The following is a 15,398-nucleotide window of genomic DNA, read 5'->3' on the forward strand; positions in this document are numbered from 1 at the left end:
GTGTGCCACTCAGTCTACGGATATCATGTGAGTCGGAGATGCCAGGAGGACAGAGGGAGGAAATAGCCTTTGATTTTGGTTTCTGCAGCTGCCAGCAGAGGCATTTCTTCCACCAGGGCTTGTGCTCACACAATAGGGAACCCTTAAAACATGGAAAAATGTTGAAAGGCTGGGGAAAAATGGAAAAGGAAGCACCGCATCTGCCTATAAACAAGGATTCTCTGAATCATCAATCAGATGTTTTACTCTGATACAACCAGTGGCATCTATAAGCCTGTTTCAATGCTGAACTTTAACGAAGGGAGCTGAGTTACTACTTATGGGCAGTCACCCCACCTGGCAATACTGTGCCGCTATAACCTGTCACCACTCTACCATGCCTGTGCCCTTCTCCCCGGTCCCACATTCTCCCACCTCTGCACACCTGGCCGTGGTCTATGCCTACAGCCCTGCACCCTGTCTTCCCTCAGTCCTGGGCCAAAGGCATCAGCTGGACCCTTGAGGTTTGCCACCAGAGGTTGTTTAGCATCATACAGGGGTATAAGTTCCACAGGGCATCCCCAGTGGCTCAACAGAAATCCAACTGCAATGCAGGAGCCGCAGAAGACCTGGGTTCAATTCCTGGGTCAGGAAGATCCCCTGGAGGAGGGCATGAACCCCCTCCAGTATTCTTGTCTGGAGAATCCCAGGGACAGAGGAGTCTGGCGGGCTACACACAGGGTCACAAAGAGTTGGACACGACTGAATGACTTACATGCATACTCAAGTTCCAAAATAATTTTCTAGCCACTTAGAATCACTGGATTTTTGGGTCAAGGTTAGCAGGGGAGTGTGTCCTTCCTCAAAACAAAGCTCACATGCCCCTCATTAGTTCTAAGTCAGGATTTCTGGGGCTAATCTGTATTTCAAAATTTTTTAATTTTATTTTCTATTGAAATAGAGTTGTTGTACAATACGTTACAGGTGTACAATGCAGTGATTCACAAATTTTACAGTCATACTCCATTTACAGTTATTATAAAATATTGGTTACATTCCCTGTGTTGTACAATATCTCTTTGTAGCTTATTTTATAACCGAATAGTTTGTACCTCTTAATCCCCTACCCAACATTGCCCCGTTCTCCTGCTACTCCGTATTTTTAATAATGTCCCTAAGTAATTCTGGTGCAGTCAAGCTGGGTAACCTGTGATTCAGTGTGTCCTCCATAATGTAAATTTTAAAGAAGAGGAACTCATGAAGAAGTGAAACACACACAGATCCTTAAAGACAGAACTACGAGGAGCCTGGTGGGCTACAGTCCATGGGATCGCAAATAGTCGGACATGACTGAAGCGACTATGCACGCACACCATGATCTGTGTCAGAGAACACGGGGGACCTGAGAAAGCTGACACAGACCGTGGACGAGTGGTGACGATGGTGAAGGTGGTGGAAAACGCTAAATAGGGTCCTTTATCTGCATCTGCTAATAAAGCAAGCTACCACAGGGGGCACCCAGATTTGAACCAGGGACCTCTTGATCTGCAGTTCTACCCCTGAGCTATACCCCCTTATCTAAATGAAGGTCCTCCTTAGCTTATTTCACCTGTGTTGCCACACCAACCAGTTCCATAGTGTGCTATAAACTTTGTTCATTCCCAAGCAGACTGTGGACATTGGCGGACCCACCACCAACTGGGTAGAGACTGACTTCTGTCTATGAGTTCATCTTTTTTCTGTTCCCCAGAGACCCCACACTTGTCTAATCAACACTTTTCCACCCTCTAGCCACAAACCGAATTTCTTCAAAAACTGAAGTCTCATCCTCTCCCCTCACTCAGAAGCTGGTGAGCACTGTCGTGGGGGAGAGAAGACTGTAAGAACTGTAGTTGTATCAGTTAGCGACGCCCACAGTAATGCTTCAAAACAAATAATCCCAGGATTCTGATTCGTGCAACCATAAGTATTTATTTTCATGTTCACAGGGCAGCAGCACAGATGCCAAACAATGATGGATCTCAGCTGGACTTTACCTGGTGGCCCCGCTTCAAGCTGTGGGTCCATCTGTGCTCGGTTTCTGTGAACTGGGCTCAGGTTTGCTCCCTGTCTGTTCATTCCAGAGTCCCAGTTGGAGGAGTAGTAGCTAGCAGGGGAAGCTTTCTCTTGGAAATGGCAAAAATGCAAAAAGTCAAGTCTGACAACGCAAGCAGATCACAAGCCTCTGCTTGTATCACATGTGCTAACATCCCATCAGTCAGAACAAGTCATAGGACTAAGCCCTAAAGCAAGGGCAGGGAAACATACCTCCTTCTAATGGGAGGATCTGAAAAGCCTTGTGGCAAAGGGCACAAGACAGAATAAGTGAACAAGGTGGGGGAAAAGTTTAATCTACCATGATCTGCCCTCTTGGTCATAATTATTTACAGCTCTACCACATGCAAAATATACTCAGCTTTATCCCAAGTCTTGAAAGCCTCATTCAATCAGACAAAGTTCAGGATCTACATTAGGTCCGAGTGAGGCACCGGGAAGCTATGATTGAAGCAGCTACACATGTACACCATGATCTGAGTTATCCACCCCTCTCGCAGCCCGAATCCAGTGACAGGACACTGCAGACTCACAGCAGTGGACCACTTGCAGTAGACTTACTGCAATAAACACCTACTTTCACAGACTGGACAAGACAGGAAGCAGATACGAGTATGCAGAAGAAACCAACATGTGCCCTTCTACCGTTGGGTACAGCCAGAGCCTCCTTTGAGACACTGATTTCAGTACTGGCTGGTCTTACTTAGAAAAGTGTTGCATAACAAGCCGCCCCCAACCAGTAACACACAACAATGAGCATCTACTGTCGCCTCCATGGGTTTGCAGGAATCAGCTGGTCTAGGCTGGGCTGGGCTGGGTGAGTGGGCTTCAAGCTCTGGGCCAGCTGGCCTTGGCACCTCTCAGTGAGCTGGGCTCAGGGTTGGGTCTTGTGCTCATTCAGGGGCCCGGTGGAAGGAGAGAAGCTTACAGGGAAAGCCTGGCTCAGGGTAAGGGTGGAAGTGCCAGAGGGCAAACCCAGCCTTGCAAGTAGATCTCAGGGCGCTGCTTGCATCATGTCTACCCACATCCTGTTGGCCAAAACACATGGTGTGCCGGTTATCAAGACTCTCAGCTCCAAATTCGCCCTTCCATACCTGCTGTGGGATAATGGACTGGGTTCTTTGTTTCTCCTTTAAGTGAGCACAATATTACCAGTTGTCAGTAGAAGGTGCAGGAGGGACACTGCAGGAGAAAGCGGTCCTTTGCCTAGTTCCTGCTACAGGTGTTTGCCCCTGGCCCTCCTGTTGCAAGCTGGGGAGTGGTGTGGGTGTGTAAGGACACTTGGTGATGCTCTGCCCCAGGTACACACCCAAAGGACAAGTCACCTGGTGACCTTGCAGCCCCAGCTGAGTGGGTGACCACTCCTGTACCTGCCAGCCTCCCCGCCCCATGCACCTGCCAGCCAGCCTCGACTTGCCTCTGCCCAGAAGTCTGGTTTCACATCCTCCCAGTGTGGACACTGCACAGTTCAGGCCTCACACCTCCACAAGGCTTACCTGTGTCCCCCAAGGCTGCTTCCTGCTTGCTTGGAAACCATGAGCTGTTCTGGCTGGGGCAATGTGGTAAGCGGGCTGCAACCCCACCTTCCTCGATGAGGTCTGAATCCTATCTTTGGTGAAGGGTTCCCTTTCCAAATTCGCCCTTGACTGGGCCTTTCACCCCAGGGATACCTTTAGGGTTTTCTTTGTACCTTTATGGGGCTTCCCTGGTGGCTCAGACGGTAAAGTGTCTGCCCTCAATGTGGGAGACCCAGGTTTGATCTCTGAGTCAGGAAGATCCCCGGGAGAAGGAAACGGCATTCCACTCCAGGACACTTGCCTGGAAAATCCCACGGTCGAATACAACTGAGCAACTTCACTTTCACTTTCTTTCACTTTTGCACCTTTATAGTTATTCCCTCTTCATAGCACAATCGTTCTTTAGCACAATCATTCTTTATTTTAAAAACTAAAATAAAGTCCCTGTTTAAAGTACTATGTAGTTTCTGTCTCCTGACTGGCCTAGGCTGATAACTGCAGCAGAGCCCAGAGCAAAGGGACGCAGAGCACACCGGCTTCTGCAGCAAAGACAGGTCACAAAACAACAGGGGTAGAAAGGATAGAAGGGAATCACAGCCACTAGGTCAGTCTACCTCACTTCACTCTGACACAGGAGAGAAGGCACTTGGAAAGACAACTAGTTCTGGGGAAGAGCAGTGGCTGGGTTGTGAAAAATCTGTTGTCAGGGAAGCCATTTGGCAAGAAAGGAAGCTACCAGGGGGCACCCGGATTTGAACCGGGGACCTCTTGATCTGCAGTCAAATGCTCTACCCCTGAGCTATACCCCCTTGCTCCACAATAGCTTCTCAATACCTTACTTCAAGTGTGTTACCACACCCAAGCATTCCATAGCTACTGTAAATTCTATCCATTCCTCACCACCTCTGAAACTGGCAAAGCCACCACAAACTGACTGGAGGCCATTCTCGGGCCATGAGTTCACCTTTGCAGCCCCCGAGGCCCCGCCCTTGTCTAAGAGGTACCTTTCCATTCTAGTTGCCACCAGCACTGCTGGCGGTGGGGAGGGAGGCACCATGTTTGAGAAAGACGGCTTTTAGGGTTGAAACCCCGCCTCCTCCACGTTCTTCCTCCCTTCCCTCCTCCCCTAGCTCCTCTGACTCCGCCCCCTGCTCTGCGCCAGCCTCCTTGCCTCAGCCTCCTTCCTTGCCTGACCCTCCATGGCACACTCAGCTCTCCAGGCCTGGTCCCCGCCTGAGGCGGTGTCCTAGGGGCTGAACCCAGGGGAGACACGCGGAGAGGTGGCGCCAAGATCCTTTGGGGTGCACAATCGCGGAACCTAAGACCAGGCGTTCAGTTCAGTTCAGTTCAGTTCAGTTGCTCAGTTGTGTCCGACTCTTTGTGACCCCGTGGACTGCAGCACACCAGGCTTCCCTGTCCATCATAAACTCCCAGAGGTTGCTCAAACTCCATCGAGTCAGTGATGCCATCCAACCATCTCATCTTCTGTCATCCCCTTCTCCTCACGCCTTCAGTCTTTCCCAGCATCAGGGTCTTTTCCAGTGAGTCAGTTCTTCACACCAGGTAGCCAAAGTATCAGAGCCTCAGCTTCAGCATCAGTCCTCCCGATGAATGTTCAGGACTGATTTCCTTTATGATTGACTGGTTGGATCTCCTTACAATCCAAGGGACTCTCAAGCGTCTTCTCCAACACCACAGTTCAAAAACATCAATTCTTTGGTGCTCAGCCTTCTTTATGGTCCAACTCTCATATCCATACATGACTACTGGAAAAACCATAGCTTTGACTAGATGGACCTTTGTTGGCAAAGTAATGTCTCTGCTTTTTAAATACGCTGTCTAGGTTGGTCATAGCTTTTCTTTCAAGAAGCAAGCGTCTTTCAATTTCATGACCAGATGTAAAGGTGGTTATTTGGGGACCCACGGGCTGGGACCAAGGGGCACTGCTGTGTGGTCAGAGCTCTTTCCTTCTGGCCTGCGGTGGGAGATCCTGGGTCCTGTGTGTGCCTGTCCCCTTGCAGACCTCCAGACACCCCATATCAGATCCAAACAGAGGAATATTATTCAGTGATGAAAAGTAACTAGCTATCAAGCCACAAAAAGGCATGGAGGAATATTACATTCATATTGCTAAGTGAAAGAGGCCAGTTTAAAAAGGCCATATAGTGTACATTTCCGACTAGATGACATTCTGGAAAAGGAAAAACTGTGAAGACAGCAAATAGATCAGTGGTTGCCTGGGATTTGAGGTGGGAGAGTGGGATGAAGAGGTATAGCAGCAGAATTTTTAGGGCAGTGAAACTATTCTGAAGGATATTTTAATTGCGGGTACATGACATTATGCATTTGTCAAAACCCACAAAACCATACGATACCAAGCATGAACCTTAATGTTAACCATGCACATTGGTTAATATTAGTGCATCAACATTCATTTGCTATTTTTAATAAAGGTCACACTAAATCAAATCCCTTACCATTATAAAATGGAAGTGACAAACAGATTCAAGGAATTAGATATGATAGAAAGAGTGCCTGAAAAACTATGGATGGAGGTTCATAACATTGTACAGGAGACTGTGATCAAAACCATCCCCAAGGAAAAGAAATGAAAAAAGGCAAATGGTTGCCTGAGGAAGGCTTACAAATATCTGAGAAAAGAAGAGAAGTGAAAGGCAAAGGAGAAAAGGAAAAATATATCCATCTAATGCAGAGTTCCAAAGAATAGCAAGGAGAGATAAGAAAGCCTTCTTAAGTGATCAATGCAAAGAAATAGAGGAAAACAGTAGAATGGGAAAGACTAGAGATTTCTTCAAGAAAATTAGAGATACCAAGGGAACATTTCATGCAAAGATGGGCACAATAAAGGACAGAAATGTTATGGACTTAACAGAAACAGAAGATATTAAGAAGAGGTGGCAGGAATACAGAAGAGCTATACAAAAAAGATCTTCATGACCCAGATAACCACAACAGTGTGATCACTCTCCTAGAGCCAGACATCCTGGAGTGGGAAGTCAAGTGGGCCTTAGAAAGCATCACTAGAAACAAAGCTAGAGTACGTGATGGAATTCCAGCTGAGCTATTTCAAATCCTAAAAGATGATGCTGTGAAAGTGCTGCACTCAATCTGCCAGCAAATTTAGAAAACTCAGCAGTGGCCACAGGACTTTTCATTCCAGTCCCAAAAAAGGCCATGCCAAAGAATGTTCAACCTACTGCACAATCACACTCCTTTCACACATTAGCAAAGTAATGCTCAAAATTCTCCAAGTCAGGCTTCAATAGTATATGAACCAAGAACTTCCAGATGTTCAAACTGGATTTAGAAAAGGCAGAGGAACCAGAGATCAAATTGCCAACATCTAGCAGATGTTGATGAAAAAGCAAGAAATCACAGAAAAAGCAAGAGAATTCCAGAAAAACATCTACCTCTGCTTCACTGACTACGCTAAAGCATTTAATTGTGTGCATTTAATTTTTCACAACAAACTGTGGAAAATTCTTAAAGAGATTGGGAATACCAGACCACCTTACCTGTCTTCTGAGAAACCTGTATGCAGGTAAAAAAGCAACAGTTAGAACCACATATGGAATAGTGGACTGGTTCCAAACTGAGAAAGGTATACGCCAAGGCTGTATATTGTCACCCTGCTTATTTGACTTCTATGCAGAGTACATCATGTGAAATGCCAGGCAGGATGAGGTACAAGCTGAAATCAAGATTACTGGGAGAAATGTCAATAACCTCAGATACACAGATGACACCACCCATATGGCATAAAGTGAAGAGGAACTAAAGAGCCTCTTGATGAGGGTGAAAGAGAAGAGTGAAGAAGCTGGCTTAAAACTCAACTTTCAAAAAACTAAGATCTTGGCATCCAGTCCTATCACTTCATGGCAAATAGATGGGGAAACAATGGAAACAGTGACAGACTTTATTTCATTGGGCTCCAAAATCACTGCAGGTGGTGACTGAAGTCATGAAATTAAAAGACTCTTGCTCCTTGGAAGAAAAGCTATGACCGACCTAGACAGCATGTTAAGAAGAAGAGACATTACTTCTCCAACAAAGGTCCATCTAGTCAAGGCTGTGGTTTTTCCACTGGTCATGTATGGATGTGAGAGTTGGACCATAAAGAAGGCTGAGCACAGAAGAATTGATGCTTTTGAACTGTGATGTTGGAGAAGATTCTTGAGAGTCCCCTGGATTGCAAGGAGATCAAACCAGTCAATTCTAAAGGAAATCACTCCCGAACATTCATTGGAAGGATTGATGGTAAAGCTGAAGCTACAATACTTTGGCCACCTGATGCTGGGAAAGACTGAAGGCAGGAGGAGAAGGGGACGACAGAGGATGAGATGTTTGGATGGCATCACCGACTCAATGGACATGAGTTTGAGCAAGCTCCAGGAGATGGTGATGGACAGGGAAGCCTGGCGTGCTGCAGTCCATGGGATCGCAAAGAGTCAGGCATGACTGGATGACTGGACAACAACAACCACACTGATATAAAATTTAATAATGGGGCACCTGGGAGGGGGCAGCTGAGGTGAGGGGATGGAGGGGAGCTCTCTGCACTTTCTGCTCATTTTTCTGTAAAATTAAAACTACTCTGAAAAATAAAGTCTATTAATTTTTTAAAGTGACAGCAGTAGGGTTACTTGGATTATGGATCTTAGACCTTGTGATCTGTGTTTAAATGATCTAACTCTGAGCCATTATTATCTAAAAAGCATCCTTCCACCCACAGTGCTATCCTGAACAGTAGCACAGCCAGTCACCCAGGTGTTTGTGGGCTTCCAGAACCTGGGGGTCTGCCCTCTGGCAGAAGCACGACTTTCTCGCTAGGTCTGCCCTCTCCCTCCTTGCTCCTGGCCCTGTCGAGGGCACTGGCTTTGATAATCATACGTGCATGCTAAGTCGCTTCAGTCGTGTCTGACTTTTTGCGACCCCACGGACTGTAGCCCGCCAGGCTCCTCTGTCCATGGGATTCTCCAAGCAAGAACACTGCAGTGGGTTGCCATGCCCTCCTCCAGGGGATCTTTCTGTCCCAGGGATTGAACCTTCATCTCTTAGTCTCCTGCATTGGCAGGCAGGTTCTTTTATCACTTGCGCCACCTGGGAAGCCCACGTTCAGGCAAAATGCGCTTGAGAATCATCCAGTGTCATCTCTCCCCAAATGTGTCTGATCGGGTAGATAGTGCTGGTCGCGTAGGAAGAGCAGAGAATGTGTTGTTTTTCGAATAAAAGTATTCGGATTCATCCCCAGAGTCTGCGGGGGCACAGCTGCTAATTCAGTTGGCTCCTTGGACCTTCCTAACTCGCTTGAAAAGAGAAATAATAATATAAATAGCAATTGGAAGAGCTGACCAAACACACACAGCTCTTAGGGTCAAGACAAAGCCTCTAACGCTGGATGAGGAAAACTTCCAACCATTTCCTGAGTCAGAAGATGACCTTTCCTACCTTTCCTCTCCTCTCCTTACTCCTTCCATGTTCTGTTTGCTAAGCCCCCCTAGAGGAAAGTAGCCTAATTTAAAAAGCCTCCCAACAAGCGGGGTTGGGGGTGGAGGTGAAGGTTGGTGGTACTAAGATCTAATCTACAGTGACCACGTATGTGGTCTCCAGATGGAAAGAAAATCAGCAGGGGGCACCTGGATTTGAACCGGGGACCTCTTGATCTGCAGTCAAATGCTCTACCCCTGAGCTATACCCCCAGGCCATTCTAGGTTCTGAACTAGCACCAATTCACTATGTCATAACACCCAGGTATGCAGTTGATGGCAATCACCATCCATTCTCTGAGAGCCAGTGGGAACCTGTAGAATGGCATCCCTCAGTAACGCCCTCTGGTCTCCAACCTCCCCTGTGTCTCCCACAGAATACTTCTTGGATGATTTCTCTACAGACTATGTCAGCTGTTTTGTTTTTTCTTCCATGTGAAACTAATTATCTCATCCACATACTTTTTGTCCTGTGGGTTTATACCTTTTTATTGCTTTATAATAGTTATTGTTCAGTCGCTAAGCTGTGTCTGACTCTTTGCAACTGCACGGATTGCAGCACACCAGGCTTCCCTGTCCTTCACCATCTCCCCAAGTTTGCTCGAACTCATGTCTAGTGAGTCAGTGATGCCATCCAACCATCTCATCCTCTGCCGTCCCCTTCTCCTCTTCCCCTCAGTCTTTCTCAACATCAAGGTCTTTTCCAGTGAGTCACCTCTTTGGATCAGGTGGCCAAAGTATTGGAGCTTCAGCTTCAGCATCAGTCCTTTCAGTGAATAGTCAGGGTTGATTTCCTTTAGGGTTCACTGGTTTGATCTCCTTGCAGTCCAAGGGACTCTCAAGAGTCTTCTCCAGCAATCACAATTAAAAACCATTAATTCTTTGGTGCTCAGCCTTCTGTATGGTCCAACTCTCACATCCGTACATGACTACTGAAGAAACCATAGCTTCAGCTATACAGACCTTTGTTGGCAAAGTGATATTCTTTTTAATATGCTATCTAGGTTTGTTATAGTTTTCCTTCCAAGGACCAAGTGTCTTTTAATGTTGTGGCTACAGTCACTACCTGCAGTGATTTTGGAGCCCAAGGAGATAAAGTCTGTCACTGTTTCCACTTTTCCCCCATCTATTTATCATGAAGTGATGGGACTGGATGCCAAAATCTGTTTTTTTGAATGTTCAATTTTAAGCCAATTTTTTCACCCTAACTGTTGCTTCTTGACCTGCCTACAGGTTTCTCAGGAGACAGGTAAGGTGGTCTGGTTTTCCCATCTCTTTAAGAATTTCCACAGTTTGTTGTGATCCACATAGTCAAAGGCTTTAAACTGGTCAAAGAAGCAGAAGTAGATGTTCTTCTCGAATGCTCTTGCTTTTTCTATGATCCAATGCATGTTGGCAATTTGATCTCTGGTTCCTCTGCCTTTTCAAAATCCAGCTTTGACATCTGGAAGTTCTCAGTTCATGTACTGCTGAAGCCTAGCTTGAAGGATTTTGAGCATTACCTTGCTTTCATGTGAAATGAGCACAACTGTATGGTCATTTGAGCATTATTCAGCACTGTCTTTCTTTGGGATTGGAATGAAAACTGACCTTTTCTAGTCTTGTGGCCACTGCTGAGTTTTCCAGATTTGCTGATATACTGAGTACAGCACTTTATTATTATTTATCATAATTAGGAAAATGTTATTTTTAAAAATCGTGTAAGTGAAAATATAGGCACAAATAAGTAAAATTAAATAGCTGTGTAGCCAGACCCATGAACCATGCGTGCATTTCAAAAAATTTTTAAATGTGATACTTTGGTGAGAAGAGCAACTGAATAATAAAGTTGTCTTTACTGATACTTTATAGTATTATAAAATAAATTTTTAAGTATAAAGAAAAATAACTTCCAACCTAGACTTCTGACAAGATCGGGTGTGTTCAGGGTGCTATGGATATAGACTCAATCTAGAATTCTGAACCCAGGTAAACTGACATTCAAGCAAGAGGACAAAAGAAAGACATTTCAGATGTGCCAAACCTAAGACCATTAACTGGATCAGAACCTCAATGAATTAAGGATAAAGAAAGGAGATGAACCCAGAGAGAAACAAGGAAATGCAAAGCTGAAGGATGACACCCCTGGGACATCTGGAGCTGCCTTCTCTCCTGAGCTACTTGCCTCTGTGGGGCCAAAGATACTCTCCCATCCTCTGTTTCCTCCTCTGCAATATAGGAGTCACAATGCAACCCCCTGGGCTGAATTTTTCTGAGGCAGACTGAGATCTTCAACTTGAATCGGGCTGCTCTGGACAGAAGAGCTGGATCTCCTTGATTCCCTTGAATGAGTTTTCCCTGTATTGGCAGAAGCTTTTTTAGATTTAGTTTCCTGAATGGTAAACTGGGAAGAGAGCTAATCCATGACAAAGAAGGCCCTCCCAGGGGCTCCCAGCAGGCAATAGGAGAAAAGGGTGGGGGGTCTCAGGATATGGATCTTTGATGGAGTGGAGGAGGCACCAGTGCTCAGTAAACACAAGATGAGGGAAGGGTGAACAGGTGCCCTGGGTGTGGCTGCGAGTGTGAAAGGGCCTGGTCACAGATGGGTGGATCTAGAGCAGTGGTTCTTAAAGCATGGCCGCAGACTCCCAGCATCAGTGGTACCTGAGAATTTGTTAATCAGAAACTTTCAGGGGGAAGTCCAGGCATCCCTGTTTTAACAAGTCCTCCAAGTAATTTTGATGCACCCCCAAATTAAGAAGCATGGGTCTAGAGCAGAGTTCAGAGGATAAGCAATCTGTTTGTGGTCCTTGGTTTTCATCCTGCCTCTGCAGTATGTCAAGGCTGTATATTGTCATCCTGCTTATTTAACTTCTATGCAGAGTACATCATGAGAAATTCTGGGATGGAGGAAGCACAAGCTGGAATCAAGATTGCCGGGAGAAGTAGCAATAACCTCGGATATGCAGATGATACCACCCTTATGGCAGAAAGTGAAGAGGAACTAAAAAGCCTCTTGATGAAAGTGAAAGAGGAGAGTGAAAAAGTTGGCTTAAAGCTCAGCATTCAGAAAACTAACACCATGGAACCTGGTCCCATCACTTCATGGGAAATAGATGGGGAAACAGTGGAAACAGTGTCAGACTTTATTTTTGGGGGGCTCCAAAATCACTGCAGATGGTGACTGCAGCCATGAAATTAAAAGACGCTTACTCTTGGGAAGGAAAGTTATGACCAACCTAGATAGCATGTTGAAAAGCAGAGACATTACTTTGCCAACAAAGGTTCGTCTAGTCAAGGCTGTGGTTTTTCCAGTGGTCGTCTATGGATGTGAGAGCTGGACTGTGAAGAAAGCTGAGCACCGAAGAATTGATGCTTTTGAACTGTGGTGCTGGAGACTCTTACAAGTCCCTTGGACTGCAAGGAGATCCAACCAGTCCATTCTAAAGGAGATCAGTCCTGGGTGTTCTTTGGAAAGAATGATGCTAAAGCTGAAACTCCAGTACTTTGGCCACTTCATGCGAAGAGTTGACTCATTGGAAAAGACTCTGATGCTGGGAGGGATTGGGGGCAGGAGAAGGGGATGACAGGATGAGATGGCTAGATGGCATCACGGACTCGATGGACATGAGTTTGAGTGAACTCCGGGAGTTGATGATGGACAGGGAGGCCTGGAGTGCTGCAATTCATGGTGTTCCATAGAGTCGGACATGACAGAGACTCAACTGAACTGAACTGAACTGCCCACCAGCTCAGTCCGACCCTGGGGCAGGTGCTAGAATTCCTAACCCCTCCCTTCCTGGGGGTTCAGTACCTAAGGCTTCCTGCAGGTGGCGCACAAGGGAGCCGATATAGATCTGTGACAGGTGTTTCTCAAAGCGGGATCCCCCAGACCCTCGATAAGAAGCTTGTTCCTAACCCCACATCACATCTACATGTTTGACAAGCTCCCAAGATGCTTCCTGAGCACAGGAAATCTGAGGACTGGCCCGAAGGGTGCAGCGTGCCCAGGGTCAAATCTGGTGTCCCCGTTAGCTTTTCCCTGTGGTCCTTCGGTTGCATGGCACTGTGTCTCTGCTAAGCCCACACTCTAGTTCCCCTGATGGTCCCAACTCATCATTAATCTAGTAAAACGCTCCTCCTCTGTAGCCTTTCCATTTTTTGACTGATAGAGGATAGGGAAAAGAGCAAGATAAGAGACTCACTGGCTTAGTTATAAGGTCCTGAACCCAAAGTCAGGACAAGTGGATTCAGGTCCTGAGTTTATCTGTAAGGAGCTGTGTGTGCTTGGGCAGACCAGAAATCCTGAATCTCCGTGTTCAGATGCCCACTGTGAAGGGCATAGACCAGTGACCCTGAAGGCCTCTCCTGCCATGAATACCAGTGTCAGTGCTTTTCCAGAAAGAGCAGGGAGGTGGTTACAGGGAGGGGAACCTGTTGCTTGTTTTGCATCAAGGGAGTAAAATTATAGTGAGGCTGGTTTGGCAGCTTTGAGCAGGCCCAGCCTGGTGAACATCTTGTGGCAAAAATTTATAGGAATGTTGGGCATGGCGACACAGGTAAAAGGTAGTACTAAGGCCTCTACTTACATCAGGGGGTATAGCTCAGGGGTAGAGCATTTGACTGCAGATCAAGAGGTCCCTGGTTCAAATCCAGGTGCCCCCTGCTGTCCTTCATTTTTGCTAGCTGGAGCTGGTATTGAAGGTTCAGCTCCTTTCCCTAATCCAGGACCTCAGGATACCAAGTCTTCTCAAATCTGGGTAACTGAAAACCCTGTCTCTGACACCACAACTCTAGAGTGATACGTTCCTCCAACAACGGCTCTTTCTTTCACTTACCACTGGTCTTGTTCTACATAGGCTTGTCTCTACGTGTTTTCATTGCCCTAAGTCAGTGCTGTGTTGGTAAGTGTTTAACAACCAGCTCTTGAGGGGAGGGGAAGCACTGATTTGCAGTGTTTTCCAACTTCACGGTATAAATAATCTCACCAAGTCCAATGTCAAGCCACAAACACAAGATCGCTGATCATGGTGTTGGGAAGACATGCTGACAGGTGACTCTCTGAAGCAAGTGGGCACAAGCACACCACTGCTCCTGACCCATCTTCCCTACAGTGGCATAGGCTCTTTGACCCCCACGCTATCCTCACAAAGCTTGCAGAAATAAGAGCAATGGTTATCACAGAATCATCCATTTACTCAAGACATATTTGTGTTCTACTTGATGCCAGACACAGGAGAGACAGAGCTCAGCAGGAACTGTCTGTGGTGAGCAAGGGAATCAAATGAAGAAATGGTCAATTGAATGTAAGGATAACTAGATAAATGAAGAAAGGTTCTAATTTAAAAGAAAAGGGGAAAAAAGGAAAAAAAATAAAAGAAAAGGATTTCTGTAACCAGCAATATGCTAAACTTGATCTTCTAAAACTCCTCCTACTTCAGAATGTCCAGAAATGTAAAGTAAAAGAGAGCAAATATCCATTCGTAGGTCTTGCTGAGCTCTCACAGCAGTAAAGATCTTTTAGGAATGGGGGTGGAGGGTGAACTAAAACCCTCCAAGAAGGACTGTGATGGTTATGGTGATATAACCTACTTGCCTGAGTCTTAATAGCCATTTCAGTCCAGGAAATTAGGTCTTAATCCCCTCTGGAATCACACAGAGTCAGACATGACTGAAGTGACTTAGCAGTAGCAGCCACACCATTAGTGAAAGGGTGGACTAGGAAAATACCAGCACAAGAGGACAGGGGGCCTTTCTTTCTTCAGGAGGAAGAAGGCATCTCCCCTGAGAATTTATAGCCACGGATTTACTCCTACATATGTTATGGCTTTGAATTTACAGTATCTGCATGGTTCAGAAAGTTGCCAAGCTGAAAGTTAACGTAAAAAGTGCACTCAGGCTAACAATGATTCTGGAGTACCCAGAAGAAGCAAACACAAACTCTTAGGGGCATGCCTTCAAGAGGCCCCACAGAACTCTACTGATGAAACCTGGATTAAGATGAGTTCACAGTTCAAAATAGTAAAATATATGAGGAATCCATCTACCATGAATGAAAACCATTAGACAAATAAAAGAATGTCAGATAGCAGAATTATCAAACAGGTATTATAAATTAAGTATGGTTAATGTTATTGGAGATATAAGGAATTGAATATATGAGAATAGATGATTTCTAATGAGATGACGGACATTCATTTAAAATAAAAAATACAATAATTAAAATTAATAGTTTAGAGCAGTTTAGACAGAGAGAGAGAAAAGAGAAATCTGGGAATGAAATGGGATAGAAATCTTAGAAAAAATTACCAAGAACAAAGCA

General features: G+C 45.7%; 3 non-coding genes across 3 annotated transcripts; 1 reads left to right on the forward strand and 2 right to left on the reverse strand.

Moving 5' to 3' along the window:
* Positions 1-4,327: 4,327 nt before the first annotated feature.
* Positions 4,328-4,399, reverse strand: TRNAC-GCA (transfer RNA cysteine (anticodon GCA)). The gene has a single exon. It is a non-coding gene; the product is annotated as a tRNA-Cys (tRNA).
* A 4,839-nt stretch (positions 4,400-9,238) lies between these two features.
* TRNAC-GCA (transfer RNA cysteine (anticodon GCA)) lies at positions 9,239-9,310 on the reverse strand. The gene has a single exon. It is a non-coding gene; the product is annotated as a tRNA-Cys (tRNA).
* A 4,359-nt stretch (positions 9,311-13,669) lies between these two features.
* Positions 13,670-13,741, forward strand: TRNAC-GCA (transfer RNA cysteine (anticodon GCA)). Its single transcript has one exon. It is a non-coding gene; the product is annotated as a tRNA-Cys (tRNA).
* The last annotated feature ends 1,657 nt before the right edge of the window (positions 13,742-15,398 follow it).

Source organism: Ovis canadensis, chromosome 4 (genome assembly GCF_042477335.2).
Source record: "Ovis canadensis isolate MfBH-ARS-UI-01 breed Bighorn chromosome 4, ARS-UI_OviCan_v2, whole genome shotgun sequence".
NCBI lineage: Eukaryota > Metazoa > Chordata > Mammalia > Artiodactyla > Bovidae > Ovis > Ovis canadensis.